The 20,565-nt window shown below is 40.4% G+C and overlaps 1 protein-coding gene across 4 annotated transcripts in view; it reads right to left on the reverse strand.

The window, feature by feature from the left end:
• Positions 1–20,565, reverse strand: part of EPB41L4A (erythrocyte membrane protein band 4.1 like 4A) — a 222,772-nt gene that overhangs the window by 193,285 nt on the left and 8,922 nt on the right. The gene's annotated exons all lie outside the window — the stretch shown is intronic.

The following is a 20,565-nucleotide window of genomic DNA, read 5'->3' on the forward strand; positions in this document are numbered from 1 at the left end:
AGAACTAAGAGCTGCCATCCTGGCAATTTGATGACAGACTAAAATAATTCATTTTCCCACTAGACACCATTGGAATACTGCTACCTTTGTTGTCTGTTATGCCCTGCATTTGATTCTCCATCGTGCTATTCAGAGCAGAAATCAGCGAGTTTAAAGCAATAGTGTATCTCTTACTCATGAGACAGGGCACTCTGTCATATTTATCCCTGGTGTAACTCTATTGAGTCAGTGGAGTTACACACCAGGAATGAATCTGTCCTTTACAGTGTGGGCACTACAGTAGTGCATTCATGATTAGTGCATAAAAGAAAACGGAGTGTTGGATAGTCTTCAACAGTGGTGTCCATGCTGAAAAGGTTGAGAACTTAAAACATATTTCAAGAAGATCAAGAGGCTACAATCAATATTTTGGGAGCAAATCCTCTTTCCTGTTCTGTTCCCTTTGCACTGCTCAAACTGTGTACAGAGAGTGGAAACCAGCCACAGGTCACCTGCTGGTGATTCCCCCAGCCCAGAGAAAACCCCTGTAGGCACACAGCCAGCATAGCTTGCTCCCATGCCTCTCTCCCCTCAGGGGTTTTCTAGGGGTGGGGAAAGGGAGTGGCAGGAATGCTGAGCTCTGGCTACAGCCAGATGGCATAATGGTTCCTTGAGGATCATAGCAACTAAAGCAAATTAGAGCAACCCATTGGCTGCACTAACCTAGGCTGGGGGCAAATGAGGAGCAGAGCCACAACTGCTTCTCCTTCTCAGCTTCTCCTTTTTTCCTCCCCTGAGCGGCCCTAGGTAGCTGTGTAGGGGAACAGAGCCAACATTTGCTGGCACTCTACTAGGCTCAGACAGAGCCAGGCGAGCTCCTATTCTGCTCCCTCTGGGAATCTCACAGCCTGGCAAGGAAACAGGCACTACTAGAACAGCCATAGCGACTCTCCTCCCTCACTTACAATGAAGTACACAGCCATCAAAGGGGCTGCTGAGCAGCTATATTAGGGAAAAGGACAGCAACTTCCTGTGTTGCCAACTCACATAATTGTATTGTGAGTTTCACAATATTTGGTGACAGGTTTCAGAGTGGCAGCCCTGTTAGTCTGTATCAGCAAAAACAACGAGGAGTCCTTGTGGCACCTTAGAGACTAACAAATGTATTTGGGCATAAGCTTTTGTGGGCTAAAATCCACTTCATCAGATGCATGGAGTGAAAAATACAGTAAGCAGTATATATATGAAAAGATGGGAGTTGCCTTACCAAGGGGGGAGGGGTCAGTGCTAATAAGGCCAGTTCAATTGAAGTGGAAGTGGCCTATTCTCAACAGTTGATTACTTTTGTAGTCAGTAGCATAGCTAGGGGGAGAGCGGGGCAGCGGCTGCTCCCCCACCGAGCAGAAGTGGCACCTTTTTAATTATTTGGCGCCTTTTAAATTTTTACTCACCTGGCAGCGCTCCGGGTCTTCCTTTTTTATCTCCGCTCCCCCTGGTGGAGGGCCAGGGGGAGCGGAGATAAAAAAAGGCGCTACCCCCTGGTACCCACTCAGTGGCACTCACTTCAGCAGCACTTCAGCGTCGGGTCCTTCACTTGCTCCGGTCTTCTGCACTGAAGGACCTCCACCCCGCCACCGCAATGCCGCCAAAGACCGGAGCAAGTGAGGGACCGAACACCGAAGTGCTGCTGAAGACCCGGAGCACCACGGGGTGAATACCAGGCGGTGGCGCCTTTTATCATCTCCGCTCCCCGTTTTTTCCACCTGGCTATGCCACTGTTTGTAGTGCTAACAAGGCCAATGCAATCAAGGTGGACGTCACCCATTTCCAACAGTTGACAAGAATGTGAGAGTATCAGCAGAGGGAAAATTACTTTTTGTAGTGACCCATCCACTCCCAGTCTTTATTCAGGCCTAATTTGATGGTGTCCAGTTTGTAAATTAATTCCAGTTCTGCAGTTTCTTGCTGAAGTCTGTTTTTGACCTTTTTTTTGTTGAAGAATTGCCAGTTTTAAGTCTGTTATTGAGAGTCCAGGGCAACGGAAGTGCTCTCCTAGTGGATTTTGAATGTTACAATTCTTGATGTCTGATTTGTGTCCATTTATTCTTTTGCATAGAGACTGTCCGGTTTGGACAATGTACATGGCAGAGGGGCATTGCTGGCACATGATGGCATAAGTCACATTGGTAGATGTGCAGGTGAACGAGCCCCTGATGGTGTGGCTGATGTGGTCATGTCCTATGATGGTGTTCCTTGAATAGATATGTGGACAGAGTTAGCAACAAGTTTGGTTCCTGGGTTAATGTTTTTGTTGTTTCAGAGTAACAGCCGTGTTAGTCTGTATTCACAAATTTCCTTTCGTTGGAGGCTGTAGGTGACATCTAGTGGCGTTCTGTTACTTTCTTTGTTGGGCCTGTCCTGTAGTAGGTGACTTCTGGGTACCCTTCTGGCTCTGTCAATCTATTTCTTCACTTCACAAGGTGGGTACTGTAGTTTTAAGAACGCTTGATGGAGATCCTGTAGGTGTCTGTTTTTGTCTGAGGTATTGGAGCAAATGCAGTTGTATCTCAGAGCTTGGCTATAGACAATGGATCCTGTGATGTGGTCTGGATGAAAGCTGGAGGCATGTAGGTAAGTAATAGTGGTCAGTAGGTTTCTGATATAGGGTGGTGTTTATGTGACCATCGCTTATTTGCACTGTAGTGTCCAGGAAGTGGATCTCTTGGATGGACTGGTCCAGGCTGAGGTTGATGGTGGGGTGGAAATTGTTGAAATCCTGGTGGAATTCCTTACGGGCCTCCTTCCCATGGGTCCAGATGATGAAGATGTCATCAATGTAGCACAAGTAGAGTAGGGGAGCTAGGGGACAAGAGCTGAGGAAGCGTTGTTCTAAGTCAGCCATAAAAATGTTGGCATACTGTGGGGCCATGCGGGTACCCACAGCAGTCCCGCTGACTTGAAGGTATAAATTGTCCCCAAATCTTAAATGGTTGTGGGTGAGGACAAAGACACAAAGTTCAGCCATCAGGTTTGCCATGACATTATCAAGGATACTGTTCCTGACCACTTGTAGTCCATCTTTGTGTGAAATGTTGGTGTAGAGAGCTTCTACATCCATAGTGGCTAGGATGGTGTTTTCAGAAAGATCACCAATGGATTGTAGTTTCCTCAGGAAGTCAGTGGTGTCTCAAAGTAGCTGGGAGTGCTGGGAGGTTTTTTAAAAGCTTGTGGAGTCATATGATTATGTAAGACTCTCCATTTTCAGTTACATTAATAAAAAAGGAAGGGTTAGAATAACCTGACTTGCCCCCTCACCTTTGGCTGTAAGTGGTGTTGCTACTTTGGGGATTTAATTTAAAAATTATTTTTAATAAATAATAATATTTCTAAAAAAGGATAAAGCACAAAAAGTTCAGAAGGTTCCGTATTCTGCCTCTGTTTTGAAGTAGTGTCATAAACTTAAGACATTATCTATTCCTTCTTTCACTCCAAAAGGTCCAGCAGCAGACTGAATGTTGCAAAATATGTAAATTTTCTTTTCATGTATAACCTTTTGCTTGGCTGTATACAGAACACTTGCTTCAATTTTCTTTTCAACAAAAGCCTTCTTCATAAGGAGCACAGCATGTCTTTTCATCTGTATCTGAAGGCACAGGTTTGGAAACAAAAGCATTCAGCCTTTCTTAAAGATATTACCCTTATTCTGGATCACTGAATACTCTTTCCTTCTCTTACAAAAAAGACCTCACAGATTATAGTGTTTTTAACATCATCTTTATTGACTGGCTTCAAACAGCAGTGCCCGTAAGATCTCTCAAATGGAGAGGAAGGTGTGATATATTACAATACTGTTAAGAAAATATTCACCTTCTCTTGCCCTGTCTGTCTATTCCCTTCAGATGTTAGTCTCTCACAAACCCATAATCTGAGCTTCATCTCTCCTTGCCATCAGCTGAAAAGGAAACAGGGGTTCAAGAATCCACTCTCCTCTCATTTAGGGCAGGGAGACCTTTTCTGTAGTAATTACCTGAAAGGATAAAGAAGATTACAGACTCCAGCATGAAGGACAGTGTGGGAACTATCCCAAAACAACCTTTAATAGTTTCTCTTTTCAATAGAGATGGTTGGAAAATGGCAAGGAATTTTTTTTCAGATTTGTTTGGTTTTTTAAACAATGTTCACAGACATTTTCTGAGTTGTTGATGAAGGAACAAATGCTTTTCCAACAGAAAAAATGAAAATTTCACCATGAATAAATGTTTTCTACAAACATGCCCATTTTTCACCAAAAAAAACTGTATGCAAAAATTTCCACCAGCTCTATATTTTAACCTAGTATACAAATGTTCCTGGAACACACAGAAGTCGTGCAGGGAGGCAAAGGATGATTTGTCTCTCTTCCCGCTCCTCCCTCCCACCTTTTCCCCCGTTTGTCAAGAGAAAGGCTGATTTAGGAATTTAAACAAGACTTGTTTACTGAAGGTAAACCAGAAAATAGTGTGCTTTTCATTATAGAGGAGTTCAATACAGATTAGACTGTCACAAGCTGAGCCAACGGCATTTTGTATTCCCCTTTCATTTTTTCTGTTTGTGGATGGTATCTAGGTCAGAGTTGAAGCACATTGATAGGGCAGGATAAGGCATCTCCTCTGCAGTGTAAGGAATCTCCTTTGCTGCTGCCCATCATGTAGCTGTAGTGTGGACAAAGAGGCTTCATATTCAGAGGCTCTCAATATAGGACCTTTCATAAGCAATAATGGCATTTTAATAAATTACAAAAATAAATAAATACATTTAAACATTATTGTGTTTTATTTACCTCCTATCCTATGCATTCTGTCACTAACATTCCAAAACAGCCAAGTTAAAACTTTACTGCACCGGTGTATTAAGAAGCTATGAAAACATTCAAAAGAATGCCATTCTTCCACTCTCTCATTATCTCCAGAGTCTGTCCTAAGTATGCCCACTTCCCAATTCCTCTCAATACCCAAATTAGAGTAATTATACATTTTGGATCTAATTCACCACTGAAGTAAGTGGATGCAAATCCAATGATTTTAGTGGAATTGCTCTTGCTTATGCCAACAGTGGCTTTTCCCCTTGTCTTAATATATATTTCTTCCTGCACAACTTTCAATATATAGAACAGAGTAGACTCAGTATTGTTACCAATAAAAAGAAAGACATCATCTAACAGACTGCAGCCTATTAAATTTCTCAAGAGTGCTCTGGTTCATAACCCTTTTCTTTCTCACAGAAGGAATGTAGGATAAGCAAATCCAGTCAAATGGTAGCAAAGTGGTGTAACTGAATTTGCTGTGGAGATTGGGTACTGTGTGTACAGAAGATTAAGCAAAAATGTACTGAACCACTAAAATAACAGGAGCCAGCAAAGTGTCTGTAAACAGCAGGTATATAATGTGAAGTTCAACATGCACCAAAACACAGTTTGGAGTCAGCTTAGATCATTATGAATGGTTACCAGAAATAGGAAACCTGATCTGTCTGACAGGCTTTGTGTGTTCTTCGGTACAGGCTTGCAAAGGATTCATAATACAGGGAAAACATGTATTCTCCTCAACTCTTCTGTCCAACCCTCAGACAGAAGGACTGTTTAATCAACACTTGCTGTTGTGATTTTCTTTAAAGTGTAAACAAAGGAAGTCTTGTATTCTACCTGTCATGAGCACTAGAGCCATATTTATCAGCAAGAGGGTTCTGAACAGTCATTAAACAATACCTTCAATTTCACTGGTTTGTACTCCCTCAGCCACAATAAGGCATTTGGATTATTTTAAAAATACACAGCAGTTTCCTCCTATACAGAATGAAACAGTAGAGCAAATATTGTCATACAAATCCAGAATGTACATTACACTTATAATTATTGTTTCAATTGTGCTAGTGCCTAAGAACACATCAGGAATTAGGGCACTGTACAAACAGGCAACACAAAGATAGACCCTGCCCAAGAGAATTCAAAAGCTAGGATCTACACAATACAAAAGTGAATAAACCAACAAACGAGGGAGGGGGATGAAAGAAAGAAAGGAAGAATAGCAGATTATGTCCATTATTTTGATCACATATACAAAATTTATGCAACAGACTTTTTTCTTATAAATGATTAGCCATAGATAATATATTTTCCTATAAGAATATACAAAAAGGCACCTAAGTCCTGATATACATGCAGTTTTTGTACTAGTATAACTATTTTGGTTAGGGGTGTGACTTTTTTTAAAAAAAACTAAAACAGTTATTCGGGCACAACCCCTAGTGTGCACACCTTTATAACAGTATAAAGGTGCTTAAATCTGGTTCACAATGAATTATAACAGGAAAAGTAAACCTGAAAACAAAAAAGATGAAAAAGGAAGGATGCAAAGGACCTGATTCTCTTCCTACCCACTAAAGTCAATGAGAGTTACACTGGTTTAACATCATTGTAAGCAAGATCAGAATCAGGCCCAAAAGACGTGGGGCCAAACTTTCAAAGGAATTTATGTGCCTAAATAATTAGTTGCCTAGTGGGAGTCTCAAAAACACCTAAGTGACTAAACTAAAAATCCAGCGCAGACCCCGAATTCTCAGTTACAAAGTGAATGTGAATGGACAAATATAGTTTACACCCAATTTAAGGCCCTTTTACAGTGCCAGAAGACGGCTTCAGTGCAGTGGTCCCTAAACTGGGGGGCGTGGAGGAACATTCGGTTGGGGAATGGGGAAGGAGTACCACTCATCCATGCTCTGCCCCCAGCTCCACCTACAGCTCCTGCCCTCAACTCCACTCCTGGCTGCGGCCCCAGCCACAGCTACGGCCTCGGCCCCCGGCTCCAACCACGGCTCCCAGCCACAACCACAGCTCCGTTCCTGGCCTTGGCCCCCTGATCCCAGCCCCAACCACGGTCCCACTCCCAGCCTCACCCATGACCCTGCTCCCGGCCTCAGCCCCCAGGAGCCCAGGCAGATTCCATTACTGGAAGGGGGAGCGGGTGACAGAAACAGTTTGGGGACCACTGCTTTAATCTAAATGAGAATCAGCCCCATAAATTAATAGCATGAAGCAACTCGGCATTGTTTTTTATCCAACAATAGAAACAAAAGATCAAGGATTAGATATTGAATAGTGTCTGTGATTTAAAAAAAGAGAAATCAAATCAAATAACTAAATGTAAGTGAAGGTGAATTAAAGTTTTAAGGAACAGCTGCTGTTGCTGATACAAAGAAATGTCTGCCTCTAAGCTATAATACTTTACATAGGAACTAATTAAAATCTATTTTCAAAAGGAGGATTTGACAATCACAAAGCCATTTGTTACAATTATAAAATGCTACTGAGTTTAAAATTGTCACAGCATTCTAACGCTTGTGAACTGTGGGTTATAGACTCAGATACCATTAATGGGAGGCGGAAAAAAAGACTCAGGATCATTAAGATATAGGGGGAAATATACTTTTTTAAATTTTAGGTGTCATAGAAAATGAAATCATATAGATTACAAAGATTTCCATACAACATTATGAATGTAATTTCCAGCTAAAGCAACACAAAACAGACACACACAAAAAACAAAACAAAACAAGCCTTTGTCCAGGCTAAACAAAATCTTTTCACAGTTATAGCTCTCTTTCTAAAACCAACCTTCTCCTAGGGAACTAAATCAACCTGGGCTACAAAATCCCCTGAGTAGGTTGAACTTCCAGACTTAACTAAGTCTCTCATAACTAGAGCAAGCCTCTACCCAAAGCTCTTGTACTACCTACAACAAGCTTCTGCAGTGTTGTCAGTTCTCACAATTTTATACAAGTGTCATGCTTTTGGTGTTTCACAAAGTTATAACCAACTAAAAATGGTGTCCTATAATGGGAAACATCAGGCAACCTTAATTATAGGTGGTGCTACCATTTCCCAAGCAAATCAGCAGGTTACTAATTTGAAATGTTGATAAATTAGAGGGTTATCTTTCTCTTCTTCCTTTCCTGTCAGCTCTCTCTTCTCAGTCTGTACATCTATACATAATGCTATTATTCATCATTGTATGCTCTAAATACAGCATACACTGTGGTAAAGCTCAGACTCTGTAGCCTTAAAATATTGTAGAAGTGATATCAAGAACCACCATTATATATCTCCAAGATGCAGTACTTCCAGCTCCAAGTAGTCAAAAATCATGAGACAGGCCCCCAAATCACAAGATTTTTTTAAAAATAATACACGTATTAGCCTTTTAGTGTTTGAGTCTTTGGGATTCACATTTACAAGCTTTTCTCCACAATCCTGAGGGCTACAAGTTTACTTTTTTTTAAATGAAAGCTAAGGTTATCACATAATCACGATTCCTGCAGCTGAGGCTTTAGAAAACACCAAAAATTTTGTAACACTCAATAAAAATCACACAAGTGAGCCACACTGAGATGTTGTCTTCTATGCTTTTAGGAAAGGAAGCTCTAAAAGGAGGTCAGTGAGTAGACTGGCTACCGGTTAAACTAGTAGGAGGGTAGGAAACAGCTTGAAATTTATTGTATACAAGCTATGTTTACTGTAGCCTTCAACTCAGAGCAATATCTAAAGAAGGGAATTTATGATCTTTTGCATCAGATACCTCACCAGAATTCAGCAAGAAGAAAAACAGCTTGGAGAAAGGCTGAGGACTGAGTAATTCCAGGAAAGTTCACATTTCCAAAGGCACATGCATCTACATGTAAGTAATGGATTCTGGAAAAGTCAGTTCTGTCATGTGTAATTATTTAGCATTACAGTAAAGTCCCTGTATTTGGCTTATTTGATTCATTTTGGTATTTCCTATACATATGTTGCCTGTTCCTTTGTTATGCTTTTTTGGTTTTTTACTCAGAGTGCTGTTTGTTAAATAAAGACGATAAATAGCCTGTTCAGATGTTCCCTAAAGACACGCTACGTTGGAAAGACAAGTACAGAAGAGTAATCAAGGAATTCCACTCTCTTCGGAGAGATTACTACAGAATGGTGGTTGTGCATAAATAGAAATCCTCCAAAAACTTACTGGTTGCAACCAAAACTAAATTTCCCAGAGACTTCAATGACATATATAAGAATTACTTCACCCAGCCTTTGGGTGGAACATGGCAGCTATGAAACAGTACACAGTACCAGGTAACAGTGCAGAACAAAAATACCGATTATAGATGACTGACATTGTAGATAAACTAACTAGGACACTGAGGTTAAAGTTCCTGCTCTTATGAAAGTAGCAAGAGCCTTTAATAACCACAGCTGGCTGGGTGCTCAGTTTTACATTACATCCAGGGCCCCTGCCAATACTCTGGAACTGTGATTTAGTACTCACCTGAAGGGAAGACAGTGCCAGCTACTGAATCACCAACACCATACTCGGCAGCCCCTAGATTTTCCCTTCGTGCTCTCCCATGCAAGCAATGGCCTGTGTCTACCCTGCATTATGTGCTTATTAGACCCATGAGAATTCAGCCCAACAAGACCTTTCCTTTCCAGCACGTCTCTACTGTACTTCCTCTCTCATATTACCATAAAGATAAAGCGTGCTGAAGAGAAATGCTCTTAGTTCAGGGTCAACAACAGACAATGGATCAGGCACAGGCCCGTGGAGAGCGTGCATCAATACAGACTGAGCACGTGGGTATGTACACACACACACACCCCTTCCCAAACAAGATAGGATGAAAGGAGCGATGAGAGGAGAGACCAAAGCAACAACAGGAGACTTGAACAACTTTTCACCTGCTGACTCAGTCTGTTGAAGAAGATGAATTGAAATACTTCCCAAAGGTCAATGAGTTCTGATCCACAAAATACTTGTATCTGGGTCCATATGATAAAACAATGGTTTAACCTCCAGTGGATTGGATACACCTTTGGATATATATTCAAAAGGTCAGAGGGTTATCTGGAACTTTTTGAGCCTCCCGCCATGCGCGTGCACACACACACACACACACACACTCTATCTAACCTTGTGACACTCCAACAGGCCTTAGCTTCCTCCCTCTCAACCCACAACACCCACTCCCAATTCCTATCATTAGGCTTGGCCCTTGAAATTACTTATACCTGGGGCCATTCTCTTCAGCATTACATATTCCAGGACATATCTGAGTTCAGCAAGGCTGGGGCCCAGCAGAAAGTCAGGAAATGTATAGGTGGGGATCTTCAGAAGTGGGTGGGGAGGTTGAAAGATAGTAAGAATGGCCCTCTGGTTAAGGTATTGGAAAGGCACTCAGAAAATCTGGGTCCAATTCCTGGCTCTGACACTCACTTCCTTTAGCAAGTCCTTTAACCTCTCTGTCCCTCAGTTCCCAATCTGCAAAATGGGGATAATCATATTTCCTCTCTCACACACTTTCTCTTGTTTATTTAGGAGTATAGATTATGCAAGGTATGGACTGACTTCTACTGTGTTGGTACAGGCTCTAGCATAATGGGCCATGATCTCTGTTAGAGCCTCTAATTCTACTGTAAATATAAATCATAATAATACACGGAAGAAAAAATGTATGAGGAAGTATGTCATGTAAGGGGAAAACACTGACTGCTGTCAAAAATCATTCAGAATTATAATACTACTTTATAATGTAAGAAAATCTCTTTCCTCAAACACAAAATTTCTTAGAGGACGCAAGAGATGGGTGAGAGGTGGAGACTCTCAAGACTGTAAATGTGTTCAAACAGAACTCAAGTATTTTGTTTAACCTCAAAGTACATATGAGCCCATTTGACTTTAAAACAGGCATAAGAAGATTTGTTACTCACTAGGATTGATCTTCAAGTCTATTGTGGGCCTGATTTCACAAATTTGCTCTTTGATCAATATGCCATATGTCAAAATCTCTGTTGCCATGACACTGTCACATCCAACTGCTTTTTCCACATTTCACAGTGCAAAAGGCTCCATCCATTTCTTCAAAGGTAATCTCACAAGTTCTTCAATAGTTTGCTGGACAGAGATTTTAGATAAAAGGATACTTATATGTTCAGAAACTCCCCAGTAAGATCTGTTCAGCGATAACATATTCAAATCTACTTATAAAACAGACTTACATTTTGAGGCACTTTAGTTTATTGAGTCATCTTATTAGCCAGTTCACACTTACTACATTAGAAAAGTTTTCCAACAGCTCTCCAGCTATCTTGTTCTTGCTTGACCATTACTCACTGGGCAAAATCTTAACACAGTAATATAAATGAGTAACTAAGGGACTAGACACTCTGAGTGCCTCTTCACTCTTCTTTTGAATTTGGAAGAGGGAAATGTCTCTCTTTCTTGAATTCACCCAAGAGGTAGGGTGTTCAGCTCCTGGGAACACCTGCATAAAAACATAGCTAACTGTGCCTCTGCATTGGGTCTTGTTATGGTTATCATATTTCAGGTTCCCAAAAAGCGGACACTGCTGGGACAATTGTCGGGGAGGAGAGCTTGGGGAGGGGTACAGTTCGGGGTGCATCCACTGGAGGTGGGGGCAGTGTGACTCCCTGTCACAGTGGCAGGGCACACCAACAGCCATCAGTCAGAACCTTCCTCCAGGACTCCCTCCCCCAGGGCTGAGAGTCAAGGCCTGTGTGGGTGGGATCCAGCAGCTGGAGGGAAATGAACTAATCAGCTGTGGATGCAGGGGAGGGACTAGTCGGGAAGCGGACCAATCAGGGCTCTTTCTGAGCTACAGCATCTGCTCTACAAAAATCCAGGACATTTCCTGTTATTTGAAAAATTCACCAGGAGAGAGGACAAAGGCTCAAAAAAGAGGTAATGTCCAGGAAAACCAGGATGTATGGTAACCTGAATCCCCCTGCCCAGTCCATTTTGGCTTTTTGCCAACTGCTGCCCCAAGACCCACACCACAGAAGTAATAGTTTTATGCTGACCTGTTTAGCATTACACTACCCCAAAGTCCTCTTAGGATGGGGAGACGGGACATTACTGGAGAGAACTGATGTACTCCAACTCATTGATTCTGGTCTGCCCTTTCTTCCATAGGAGCCCAAACTCCCCCAACCACTGTGGAGGGGCTTCGGTGGGTGGGACAGTGGTGTTAGAAATAACATGATGGATGCAGCATACCCCTCCTTCCATGCCTCCTCCTGCCTAGATGTACTGATATTTTAATCCTTTTGCAGAGATGGAAGGGACAGTAGTTGGGCATGACCACCATTCCAGAGCTTCATTATTATTATTAATCGTTATTAGAGTAGCACCCAAAACATGCTAGATGTACAAACAGGTAAGTATACTGAAGAGCTTACAAACTAAGCCGGGGTGGCCAACCTGTGGCTCCGGAGCCACTTGCAGCTCTTCAGAAGTTAACATGCGGCTCCTTGTATAGGCACCGACTCTGGGGCTAGAGCTACAGGCGCCAACTTTCCAATGTGCCAGGGGGTGCTCACTGCTCAGCCCCTGGCTCTGCCACTGGCCCTGCCCTCACTCCACCCATTCCCGCCCCCTCCCCTGAGCCTACTATGCCCTCGCGCCTCCCCCTCAGAGCTTCGTGCATGCCAAGAAACAGCTGATCGGGAGGTGCGGGGAGGGAGGAGGAAGTGCTGATCAGCAGAGCTGACGGTGGGTGGGAGGCGCTGGAAGTAGGGTGGGGGAGCTGATGGGGGGGCTGCTGATGTATTACTGTGGCTCTTTGGCAATGTACATTGGTAAATTCTGGCTCCTTCTCAGGCTCAAGCTGGCCACCCCTGAACTAAGCAATCTATACCTGTTCTAAGATCTATCTTATAAATAAGATTTTCAAAAATGAGTGCCTAATGTGAGGCTCCTAAATCCACATTTAAGGTCCTAAATAAGTGACCTGATTTTCAAAAGTGCTGAGCACCTTACATCTCCTATTGATGTCAGTGCTCATGACGTCAGCCTATGTCGAACTGATGCAAAACGCAATATTGCAATTCATTACGACAAACCAAAATGTTTAAGTTAAGGTTAACCCAACCGAAAACAAAATGTTTTGTTTCAGTTTTCCCGATAGAAATAAAGTCAGTAAATTTGATTTTGTAGAAATTGTTTTTTCTGTGAAAAACACAATAGGAAATACAAAGTTCATTAAAAACAACTTCTGTTGAAATGCTTCACAATGCAGCGCTGAGATTGTGAATTAAACTGACTAACCAAGTATGAAACTGAGCCTCCCGCTTTTCCTTGTCTAAAATGAGAGCAATGCAAAAAGTAAACAGCATCAATAGCAAAAAGTAAATGGGATCTTTAATATTCTTTCAGTTCTAATAGTCTGTAACAAGGTGATGATAGCACAGATAGGGAAATGATTTTGTTTACAATATATGTACCTGATTCTGATCACATTGGGTATGTCTACACTGCATTGTAAATCTGGTCTCAGTCACAGGTTTGAGCCCACATCCCCTACCCTCCAGACACAAATCCGTCTAACTTGAGTCAGGAAGCACTCAGGATCCACATCCTAGGATCCATCTGAAGGGGTGGGTCTGAGACCAAGTCCCAGTGATACTCGGGTCTGAGCCCTGTCATTTTGCAGTGTGGATGCAGCTCAAGCTGCAGATCCAAGTCCCAAGACCTGCATAGTGCAGTAGGGACACGTTACCATGGTTGAGACACCTAGGTCCAGCAATTGTAAACTCAGGTTTATCACACCGTGTGGATGCTCAAGAAAGGCCACAAGCATGGGGCCCACAGACCCAGGTTTACAATGCAGAATACACATACACATTTAGACCTATATAAATGAGCAGTAACTGCATTGAAATCAGTAGTTACAGTAACGTAAATTGGAATAAGTGAGATCAGAACCTAGCTCAATGGATTTTTAACTTGACAGACTCCCTTTTGGCTTAATCCTGCCAGATGCTAAGCATGCTGGCCCCAATCCAGTGAAGCACATAAGACATGTTTAAGCACATTAGCAGTCGCATTGAAATTTATTACAAGTTACTCACAGATGCTACAGATTTCTGACCGCCAAATGCCTGTATTGCATGCAGAGATATAAAAGACCCTCCTTTGCCATTGCTAAGAGATTCATGCAGCAAAAGAATTCCTCCTTGAGATCTTTTAGTTCTTATTTTCCAGGTGTACTCTGAGGATAGTAGAGTACTGGGACATTCATTATCAAACTGTACAACCCAGCCAGAAGCCTCTTGCTGATTTTACCCACCCATCTGAAACTTCATAAACAGGAAGACAGATTACTTTCTTGTTTCTGGCTTATAAACAAAGAGTCATTCATCACCTTCAGCTAAAAACACTCTTCCTGCCTTTTCTCTGTATTACACTAAAAACAACGGTATCAAATTCAACATGTCATGATCTTGGAATAGTATTTAGCTAAACAAGTGTTTTAAAATTTCTCTCAACATTATCAACATCTCACAGGATGGATTACTTGCCATATGTGCATGCACACACATACACAGTAGGAGATAAAGACTATGATTTCACAAGGATCAGAAGAAAGGAAGGAAAAGATAATAGGAGTCATTATGCATTAAACATAAACAGACTTCTCTTCAAAAAACAGACAGGAATGTCAAATTTTGCCACTTCTTTTCCATGACAATATGTATTACTAATTCAAAAAAACCCATCTTTCATTGAGATTTTAGTTGCCATTCCTAAAAGAGAACTATCAACGTTCACATTTAACAAGAGGAATTTTCTATTCCGCCCTGTCACCATAGCCCATCTTTTCCTCTCTATTCTGTCTTCTGTATTCAGTTCCTTTTACCCCCACACCTCCAACTCTACCATTTCTCTTTTTCTTTTCTCCTTTTTGATTACTGATTTTAAATCCACTTGCTATTGTGACCACTGCTACCCATTGGTCTCTGCCCATGCCAAGCTGTGCTGTACTGGCCCTTCCTGACTTACAAACAGGAAGGAAATATTCTCCCCCCAAAAGCACCATTTGAGCACAGTAAACTTAAGTCTAGCTGGAGCAGAAGTTAAAACAATGCCTGGTTGACAGTCAACAGGAATTTTTTTTAAAGATGAGTGATCACGTATTAGCCAACATTCTGCCAAAATTCAAAATTTGTTTTGAAAAGTGGAGTAATATCACCCTCCTGACCAGGTATAGGAGTATGCTCCACACTTCAGAAAATTATGTAGTCTCTCCTTCAATACTGCAATAAAAACCAATAGCATTTAGTAACCTTCTGCATTAGTAGCTCTGTCTTTTGGATACTACTATGGGTTATCCACGTCTGTGCGACAATGTGGAATGATCTAGAGCAGTGTTTCTCAACGACTGGTCCATGGACAGGCACCAGTCCCTGAGATCAAAAAGGTTGAGAAACATGGGTCTAAAGTGTGACTTTTGGATCCCAATGCCCAGAGGGTTTAGCAGCACCAAAAAGACAGGATGTGAAGGCAGCAGCAGGAACATAAGTACAAGTAAACTATATTTAGGCTGCTGCCTTGCCTTAAACTATTAAATGAATTGTATACTGGATGAAGTACAAAATACGCCATCAGTACTAAGCCTTTGTATCTGGTCCAAAAGGGGAAATCATTTGCAAATATTTGAAACATGCACTGGTAAACATAGTATGCCAAACCCTGACCAGATGTTGGTGCATGATTACTCACTTTGGAAGACATTGTACTTGAATGTAGCTAATAATTTGCCTTACCATTAAAAAAAGGGAGAGAAGAAAATGAAGAAAACACCCTTATGGGGAAAAAAGGTCTCAAACAAAATATTTGAGAACGGGACCAGGAAAGTAAAGTTACTGGTAGCTTCTCATCTTTCTAGCAGCTGTTAGTGATTACTACCTCGTTTTTATTTCTGATGCAAATCTAATATTGTCCTGGCAACAGAAATTTCACAAAGTGATGTGAGTTGTAGTTTTCATCATTTTCACTAAATTCTGCCATCCAGGTATTTCCTGAATGGTCCCTTTAAGAGCTGAAGATTTTCCTCTAACTTCATGTGACTGCATTTCATAATTGCTGTTAATTCACCAGTTAGTAGTTTTATTAGAGTTAGCAATTTTTAATAGGCTAAACGAAATAAAGTTTATGATTAGATGTCACATCTTGGTATTTTAAATGTATTTAATTTTTTTTTTTACTCAGTCAAATATATGTGACTTTTTAAATCTCAAAACTACAGAAATCCAAAAAATAAAGACTTAATAAAAATACTATCTGTTTATATTTTTCCTGACTTTTCTAGGAAATCACTGCTCATTAAAACCACCAAACAGCTGACAATATTGTTACTCAAACCTCAGGTTGATTAAGAGGTAACTTCATTTAAAAGTTAATGGGTTTGTCTTGCTGTCAGACTGGTTTCATTAATTCAGTTAAGTGCACCTAGGGAAAAAGAAAGTGTCTCAAAGTATTCATTCATTACATGGTTATTCATTGGAGGATTCAAAATTGCTTGTCTCATCTGTAAAGATACTGAAGAAATTAGTAATCTATTTCAAATATGTGACAGTAATTTTGAAGAGTGGTTAATTTATGGCAAGGTTTGTGAAATCCTTTGTTCCTTTTACTCCTTCCTAACTGGATGACAAAAATGTGGAAAGGGCTGATTACATATCCAACTACTTGTATTCTATGAACTCTGATTTCTCACTATTATTTTAAATCAATGTTGTAAAACTTGCCAACAAAATAGATTTTTTTCTTACCATGTTGTTTTAAATAGATCAATTTAAACTTCGGTCTTTAAATGTTTTCTCTACTATTGTTATAAATACAAGTACTATTTAAGTGAGATTGGAAAAATAGAGGGAGATTTTTTCTTCAGTTTATTTACATTGCATATTTGACAACATTTTGTGTATGGTCATTTTCCCCTGTTGTTTGTGTGCGTCTTTCACACAGCAACAGGCAATTGATACTTTTCATATGTTTGGTGTTTTGGGATTGGGAGCGGGGAAGGGAAGTAAAACCACAAAGATTCCAAGAACGATTTACAGACAGACAGGTGCAGTACTTTTAAGCTAGTTTTTTTGTTGTTGTTAACTGGATCAAAAGTAAATTTCAAGTTGAGGTCTCTTTAACTTGGGTTTTCTTTTTTGTTAATCAATTCTTTACAAAATATTATTATTATGAATTTCTAAAGGATTTCTCTATCCAGAACAGGCCTTTTAATACTATACCAGATAGGGTACAGGAAACAACAAGCAGACTAATTTTCATGTTGAGCACTGACATAAAATTACAATTCTGTAGCTCTGAGACAGAAATTACACTTTCCAGAATTATCACAGGTGGAAAATCTTTGTGGTTTAGTGTTAACAGAATTTGCAGGACATTTTTTAAAAGCATACTTCCATAACTAAGTGAATTTCTTATCACAAAAATTATATTTTGGATTTTCTAGGGTTGAGAAATATAGCATATAGCAAAATCACTATCAGCAACAGAGTCCCTGCTTTCCATTTCCATATACCACACTAACACTAATTTGAGTTTTAAAACCAAGTTTCTTTATCAGGTTTATTACAACAAATGAGGGCTCTGTACGCAGTTTTATTCCCAACTTCCATACATATCCATTATGCATTTGCCTCAAGAAACATAGACCTTTTGTAAATAGTCCAGTGAAGTCAATGGAGCTATGCTAATTTATGCCAACAAAAAAATCTAACCAAAAGTTTCAGTATTCTGTAGTATTTTGAAAATGTCAAATATCTGTAAAATTCAAGTTTAGTTAGAAAAATAATGTTAATCTCTACAAGATGACTGAAAATAACCCCAGAAAATATTAAAAGAGTTGGTGTCACAGCTAACTGATGGCTGCTGGATATTAATTTAAATCATATAGTCAAAACTTTCCAATGTGTCATTGCTTTCAGCAAATGCATAATTTTCTGAGACCTGGAAAATATCTTCATTAAAATAATTTAATTCGGTTGGCTACAGCTAAGCACCTAAATAAGTGGTCTGATTTTTAAAGGTTCTGAGAGCTATTTTAAAAATTTGGACCTCATTTTATTTGCTTCTCAGTGGGAGATTATTATGGCACAGGAAAATATGCAACAGATTTGCTCATGTTTTAATTTACAAAATAGCCAAGTGCCTTCATAGGGAGTTCTGTGTAAATTAAACAGGATTTGGCCGATAATGTAACTTGTAAACATAAGGTGAAATTCACTCCTGTATAGAGGACTACACAAGGTCCAGGCACCACAAGTCCCATAAGGTTTCAGTGGTACATAGGCCAGAGTATCAGTGGTTTGATGGTTATATCTGATTACAGAGCTGTTGTCTGATGTGCGCGTGCTCAGGATATACAACTGTCAAGCAAGAATTAGAATACCTGTCCTGTACACAACTTTCATAACTGCACCTCTGGTGTTGGCCTATTATCCTATATATGTTAATTAAATAGGGCAGGGGTTCTCAAACTTCATTGACAACAAAAATTATACATGACCCCAGGAGGGGAGACCGAAGTCTGAGCCTTGGGGGGGGAGGGGTTGGGGGCAAAGCCAAAACCCAAGCCGGGGAGGGGTAAAGACAAAGGGCTTCAGCCCCTTGCAGGGCGCCTCAAACCTGAGCCCTGTCACGGCTTCAGCTTTGGCCCCGGTCCCCAGCAAGTCTAACGCCAGCCCTGGCGACCCCATTAAAAAGGTCTTACAACCCACTTTGGGGTCCCAACCCACAGTTTGAGAACCGCTGAAATAGGGCTTAAGTGGAACACTTGTCTTGGGCTAGCCTAGTACATAGGGATGAATTTCACACACACCGAATATTTTAAAAGTGTACTTCCTGTTAGCCTCATAGACTTAAACCGGTTATTTATTATAACACTGAGATTCCTGTGCTTTAGAGAAGTAGCTAATGTTTTCCTAAGATAGTAATCCTTATTACAAGGAAGACAGAAATACAAAACAGGACTGGGCTGTTTCAAAATAGTTTGATGTTATTCTGAACAAATAAACCTGTTTTCTTCTGCAGAACTTCCATTCCATTTCCAAGAAAAATAAATACAGAAGAATTTCTGAGATTCTTGATATCTTGTATTACAAGATACCAGCTCTTTCTGAAATCTAATGATTGATCTGTACTACCAAGTACACTCTAAATCAGCATTTTATAAGAAGCTACATAGTCATAGCCTCTGATTCCTAAACCAGCAATAACAACTAAATGTACCATGGCAAAACCAGCTTTGCAATAAGTAAAGCTGCGCACAGGGAAAATGACTAATTCTTAACAGAAGAATCATATATTATTAATATGTAATGTTTGGCAACATCTCCATAAATGATCAAAACATTGATGATATGTTTTGTGACATTATTTCAAACAGGCTTAGCCCATTTGTTAAACTCTCTCTACCATAAAACCTGCTTAAATTACTGTTTACATGTGTGGAGACAAAGCAAAACAACAGTATTGGGAAACCGGCTATTTCCTTTTGATTAACAACCAATTTCTAACTTATTTATAGTACAAGGTTTTTAATCACCCGTTTCGTAATTCATCTGTTTAATTCTAAGAAGGAAGAATGAGTTCTTCTATGTGACAGTAGAGATCCTGCCTCTATCTTAGCAGTTTAATATACAAATGGCGCTATATACATAGATATATGTGCCATATTCACAAAGCTTGCCCTTTAAATAACTTGTATTGGATTAAGAATACATTGCTTTATGGTCTCACTATATTTATTCTCTGAACTGCATCTCTAGGCACAACGTATGAGAACAAAATCAAAATGTGAGCAAAATGTATAAGGCTGGTTCCATTCCATGCCTTCTCCTGGTTATTTTGCCTGTTTGTACATGAAATAGTGGTCCTTAAAGCTAGACAGCCAACCTTTTCATTTTCACATGACTGAACTCTTTTTAAAAATGAAGATGCAAGAAGAGAATAAACAACATTACAACACTTTCAAATTGAGTGTGATCCAGTGGATAGGGGCATGGGAATGGAAGTTGGAGAGTCGGGGTTCTGTTCCCGACTCTGCCATTGACCAACTTTGTGATCTTGGCCAAGCCACTTCACCTTTCTGTGACTCTGTTTCCACACCTGTAAAATGGCATAACGATACTTTCCTTTCTTTGTTAAGCACTTTGAGGTCTAAACGTGGAAAGTGCTAAATATTATTAAATTGGAATTCAGAACTGTACTCTTGTTAACCTCTGCTAATTTTGTTAGTCTGTAGTACAATCTCAAATCCAGTCCTGTAGTAAAACAACATTTATTAATACACCCCTCAGTTGTCATGATTATTATCCTGTATTGCTAACAGTCCTTGTCATTTATAGTAAACCTGCAGCCTGTACAGAAGTAATGGTATTGCTTGAAGCAATAGGTAAGAACATAAGAATGGCCATACTGGGTTAGATCAATGGTCCATCTAGCTCAGTATCCTGTCCTTCAACAACGGCCAGTGCCAGATGCTTCAGAGGGAAGGAACAGAAGAGGGCAGTTATCAAGTGATCCATCCCCTGTCGTCCAGTCCTAGCTTCTGGTAGTCAAAGGTTTAAGGACATCCAGAGCATGGGGATGTGTCTCTGACCATCTTGGCAAATAGCTGTTGATTGCGCTATCCTTCATGAACTTATCTAGGTAATTCCTTTTTGAATCCAGTTATCCTTTTGGCCTTCACAAGGTAACAAGTTCC

Source organism: Lepidochelys kempii, chromosome 5 (genome assembly GCF_965140285.1).
Source record: "Lepidochelys kempii isolate rLepKem1 chromosome 5, rLepKem1.hap1, whole genome shotgun sequence".
Classification (NCBI taxonomy): Eukaryota; Metazoa; Chordata; order Testudines; family Cheloniidae; genus Lepidochelys; species Lepidochelys kempii.